The 5,974-nt window shown below is 33.0% G+C and overlaps 1 pseudogene; it reads left to right on the top strand.

The window, feature by feature from the left end:
* The first annotated feature begins 3,707 nt into the window (after positions 1 to 3,707).
* Positions 3,708 to 5,000, top strand: LOC149242426 (nematode resistance protein-like HSPRO2 pseudogene; annotated as a pseudogene).
* The last annotated feature ends 974 nt before the right edge of the window (positions 5,001 to 5,974 follow it).

Below are 5,974 nucleotides of genomic sequence, written 5' to 3'. Positions count from 1 at the left end.
GAACCAAAACAAAGATAGATGAATGTTAACCATTTGACTCTCGGATCTAGGACCTGGAAGTGACAGATGGTTTTTGAAGATTTTTTTTTTTTTTTTTCATCATTTTATTATATTAGTATAGATTTATTTTAACAATAAATTTAATATGAGTAAATTTATTTTAAAATGAGAAAACAAGGTGTAATTTTTTATTGTTTAAATTATATTTTTGAATATCATAGAGATTACATAGCATGTGTATAGAGTGATTTTATCAGTATAAATTAAATTAGTTTATACAACACTAAAATAATTTTTTTAACAATTTTTTTCTATATATAAATATATATGAAGTTGATATCAAGTTAAACTAGTTTATACAACATTAAAATAATTTATTTTAACAATTTTTTGCTATATATATAGATATATATGAAGTTTATATCACTTTTAAAATATTTTTGAAAAGTATAAGGTTGAAACATCTTAGTGTTATATATATATATATATATATATATATATATATCTTCTACTTACTTTACAAGAAATTATATTAAGTTATATGAACAACTAATTAAATACGTATAGTGTAATTTTTTCCCTTATTATTATAGTTTACTTTTATTTGGAGACTTTTTTATTTTTGTTTTAAGAAGAAGCCTCTAGGTTGATAAAAAAAATAAAAAAATAAAAAAAATAAATCCATATATTTAATTAACGTATATTGAACAATTTACTAATCAAATTTCATCTATACTTAAACACCCTTAACACAACTGCTAACAACATGTTCAAAAAGGGACACGACCAGACAAAAATGAAATATCTACAATATTTTGATAACAAACAGTTACCATTTTTTAATAATGCTAAATTTGCTGAATTCATTTCTACCCTTAAAAAAATTCAAACAGTCTTACTATTAATTTTTATTTTTTTAAATTTAACAAGATTTGAAAGAATTTTTGCCATCCAGACAAATTTGCGGCTCGGTAGACAACTTTTAGTAAATAGGTCTCGTACGTGAGGCATGCATTGGTAGTTCCTATTTCCACCTCCATAGCAAAGTTAATGCTATGTCCTTACACCCTCTGACAGCGGCAGACAGCCTCCTTGACGTCATGGTGCCCTTACATGCTCGACCATGGATCATGGCATGCATCACTCTCCAGCGATTACAGGTCACGCAGCTCCGGCCACTCTGCCGTCTGCCATGCTCCTGCCCATCGACCCTGCCCGCCTCCACTTTTGCCTCCACTCTGGCGTATTGATGAGGCACATTTACGAACCTGAGGCACATTTATGAACCTTACCAACCATCCTCCAGGAAATTCAAACTCCCGGCAATTCAAACACCCGACAATTCACGCATTGAACTCCGGCGAACAGAGGAGAGGTTACAACCATTGAACTCCGGTAAACAGAGGAGAGGTTACAGAAGGTGATTCAGTGCATGTAGCGCTTCGAGGATGGAAGATTTCAAATGCTGTTTCGACCTCTGTCTTGCGTGTATACAGGTATTATCGTATACCCCTGCATACCTTTCTTTTTCAGCATGGTCTAGCAGTGGCAGTAGCAACCTAGCCGGCCCGAAATTCCTCCCAATCTTCAGTAATTTCAGCACATATAGCCCAATTGACATTCCAAGACATGGCAATTTCACATATTTCTCAAATGCTTCATTAAATTTTACTTCTGCAATTGTAATTCCTATCAGATGTAACACTGGCTGCGTTTTAACTTGATTTATTTACTGTAATTAAGACTGGAATCGATCTCCAACGATTTGGATTCATAGCACAAACTCAATAGGTGAAACAATCCTAGCAATTAAGCATTCCGCAATTCAACGCAATCAGCGTCATCCAACACATAAAATCTCCATTTAATCAGCGCACAACACATAAAATTCAAAATGCGACACCCGATCTGGAATTGGAACTGTAACTGTGAGGGCTCTCCAACGGGTTATAGGAAGGAAAAAAACCAAGGCCCATCGTTTTAATAATGATAGAACTTTTACTGAAATTTTGAAAATGTAGTATACATCTCAGAATTTCAATAATAGAGGAGCTTTTACTGAAAGTTTGAAACTATATGCAGCTGGCCATTGGTGATCGATAATTGCTTTTCGCAAGGTTAGTGTGCATCCTTTTCATGCCTCGAAGCCGTATTTTAAAAAGCCATATGCAACGCGACAAAGCCCTAGCATTTCGAATAGATTCTGAATGGCATTTCATGTTTTATGAACTCTTCCCTGGTTAATGATCTGTAATTGATTTAGCATAGATTCCAAAACACGTTTCGATTGATTTAAAGATTTAAATATATTTTAAAGATTCAGAGATTACAGCTCGATTTGCTCACTCCGCCAAACTGTCTCGTAAAAGATAGCAAATTTATTCTGGAGCAGTAATATATGGCCAAATTTAGATCGCAACTGGACTCACAGTTCGGAATAAATTTTATTTGACTCCTCAAGAATGCGGTGCCATGAAGAATCTTATTCATCATTCTCACAAGCATCGGTCCTGGTCACAGTTAATTATAAGGAGTATTCCAAAGCCAAATGGCTATGAAAATCTTATTTTGGTTGGAATTTGATTAATAAAAGGTTCAAGTCATTCGATTAGATGAATTTCAAAAAAATTAGGGTTTTGATGAAGTCAGCGCTCACAAAATTTTATGAGGCAATAAAGAACCGTGTTCCAGAATTTTAGTTAGGAAAATCGAAATTTCTTCCCAGTGACCGAAAGTTAAAATTTTAAAGAATCTTTTTTCTGCATGTTTAGTCAAATATCTTGTGACCGAAAGAATTTAAATATCGTAAATGCAGTAAGAAAGCATTTAAAGATTCTAAATAGATAGAAGTTTTTCCTCGCTCAAATATTTTTATTAATTTATTTTTTCCAACCTGATAAAAAAAGATTTAAATTTTTGGATATAATTATAATTTTGTTACGATTCAAATTTTTCTCCTAATGACTTGTTTTTCTCAAAAATCTGCTTTAGGATCGTAAAAATTTTCAATTAAATGTTTGATTAATAAGTATTCGTGTTTCCTATATCCGCAAAATCTTACAACAAATCATCTATCCTCATTTCATTCAATTTTATATTATACAAATGAATTATGAATACTGTAGGTATATTATACACAGTGGAATCGGTAGATGAATCTGGTGTCATCTGTTTGGATGGAGAAATGGAAAACCATAGTAAAAAATCACAAAACAATTGCATAGTCTAATAAATGTGGAATATTGTTGTTAAGGAATCTGTTTAGTTATTAACACTCTGAGTATATATACACAGTGGAAATAGTAGATAAATTTGATCTAATAAGTATAAATGGAGAAATAAAGAAATGAGGTACACATGGAAACAACACAAGGATCTGATGTCATAGGAAGAAATGGAGAAGTAGAGAAATGAGAGTTGACATTATTTACATTAAATATTAACACTTTAGATATTCAGACTAAAACCAGTTGATGAAAGCACTTACAAACTTTGTCCTTGCGGGATGCAGATGATAACTTTTTAAATATATCAAGGATTTAAGAACATTTTTTTCTATTCGAGTTTTCAAAATTTTAGTGTTTAAAATGGATTTTAGTGTTTATTCTATTATTATGTTGTTCTTTTTAGATTATGGTACATGGAGAGCATTAGTGTCTTTACTCTCCTGGTTATGTTTGCAGGGAAAAAATATGTCCTGTAAATAAATGGCATCCTATTTTGCCTTTGTTGAAGAATCCATAGAGCCCTCCCCCATGGAGTGTGCGGGTTATGAGCAGTATGTGCATCTCCTCGAGCTCAGTGCCATGTGGAAATTCAAGGAATGGCCTCGTTGGTCTAGAGAGGGGTTGGTAAAGGCTGCCTTACAGTCATTGGAGATTACTTTTCGGTTTGTTTCGTCTGTCTTCTGTGACACAAGGACTTACATTGACAAAGAGGAATGGAAGAGAAGGCTTGAATCCTTAATTAGTTCCCAGATTGAGTTGATTTCAATGATTTGTGAAAATGACAAGCAGGTTCCCACTCTTCAGTTGTCAGTAAGTAGTGGTGTTCTCTCATGGAAAGTTTTCCATGAGGTATGGCAGAGACCTGGTGCTTTACCTGTGGTTAGCAGAACAAGTGAAGAGAGCTTACTTCCTCGTTTGGGTACATGGAAAAGCGCTGAAGCTATGGTTTCTAGAATATGGCTTGCCATTGAAGGCCATATGCAGAGGACTCCCTTCACTTTAGGTCTGGGGGAACCAAATATGTCAGGTAAGCCTCTTCTTGAATATGATAGAATCTGCAAGCCAAGATATTTGCACTGTTTAAAACAACATAAACAGTTCCACAATCCAGAAGATGCCAAACTTTGCAATGTCCTCCAGATCTTTGAGGCCTGGGTATTTGTAGGCCAAGAATTGTTGCACAGAGTATATGAAAGAATAGACTCTGGGGATTTCGTAGGAGCATCCACAGACTGTTGGATGGTTGAAAGGATGTGGAACATGCTCATAGAAATTGTGAATTTTCTTCTAGTGATGGACCCAGATGATTTCCTTTGCCTTAAACACCAGTTGGTAATTAGCAGCACTAGTACGCTTGCAGGTGCATATTGCCTTCAGTCTGCCCCCCTTAGAGACCTTACAAATGCATGCAAGGAACTAAGGCATCTGGTGCCCAAAGTCATGGGTGTTGAGGCTGATCCAAAGGGTAGACCAAGGCTCCAGGAGGCACCTATGCATTTGTTTCATTCACATGGACTTCTCTCACATAACACTTTAGGTGCTTATCATGTTGCAACAATACATGTTCTGTTGGCCTTCCAGGCAATAGAAGCCGTAGTGAAAAGGTTTTTCTTCTCATATCAGCAGCTGGTAGTAACAGCCATGGGTAGCATTGAAATGAAGGGTCCATCATATCTAGGTGCTTGTGATGCCCTGCGTCAGATATATTTTGAACCACCTTATTTCCCTAGTGTGGATGGTGCAAAGACATTTTTGGGTTACTATTGGCACTAGAAGTCTACAACTATGGTGGATGGTACACTGGAAGATCTAAAGACAAATCAAGTGAAGTTTACAAGACAAAGAACAATGCGTTCAGTTTTTCAAAGTATTACCCTAAATTCATACATACACTTCTTACATTGACAATTTTGAGTACTATACATAGAATTATATTGGATATAGGATTAGACTCATTTTTGTTCATCCCTATCAGTAGGACCAATCAATAGAACAGTGCTAGAACTTTGGAAAAAAAAAGATTCCCTCTCCAACATGGATAGGATACTAAGGATTCATAGTGTGCAATTCCTCCTTAGTTAAATAGTGTAAAAGATTGTCCAAAATTAAAAAGGTAATTATTAAAATTATTAAATTTTACAAGTTGTTTCTTTTTTTAATTTTTTAATTCTTTACGTAAATTCTATGATGAGTTTAATGATATTTATATAATTCATTATAAATTTTAACATGAAATGTAGTTTAATGCTGTTATTTTTTTTTATTTTTTTTTTAATATTTTTTAAATCAGTGTGTGAAACTGAGATAATTATAATTTTAAATTGTTAAGTTTATTTAATGGAATGCATCATAATTTTTTTGATGCATTTTTTTTTTTTTTTTATTTAATCAGATTTTTTGTTTTTTAAGAGTTTTAATTCACCGTGTGAAATTAAGATAATTATAATTTTAGATTATTGAATTTATTTAATGGAATATATCATAAAAAATTTAATGTATTTAATCTATATCATATTTAAATATATAATTTAAATGATGGAACATTACAATTTCATTACGGGTCATACTAAATAATTATCTCTTTAAACTAGGCCTCAAAAAATATAATTCTTTTATTTGAATATTTTTTGCTTCAAAATTAATATGAGTGAACCAACTATCCAAGGGTCTTATTGGATCTTGTTTTGATTTATTGATTTAACGATATATAAGATATATCATTATACTATTGATGAGTCATCTTATAC

The sequence above is a fragment of the Pinus tabuliformis genome, chromosome 8 (assembly GCF_031772625.1).
Source record: "Pinus tabuliformis cultivar Carrire ecotype Pingquan chromosome 8, CPIR1, whole genome shotgun sequence".
Taxonomy (NCBI): Eukaryota; Viridiplantae; Streptophyta; class Pinopsida; order Pinales; family Pinaceae; genus Pinus; species Pinus tabuliformis.
The sequence above is the reverse complement of the archived record's forward strand: the minus strand, read 5'-3'. Positions and strand labels throughout refer to the sequence as shown.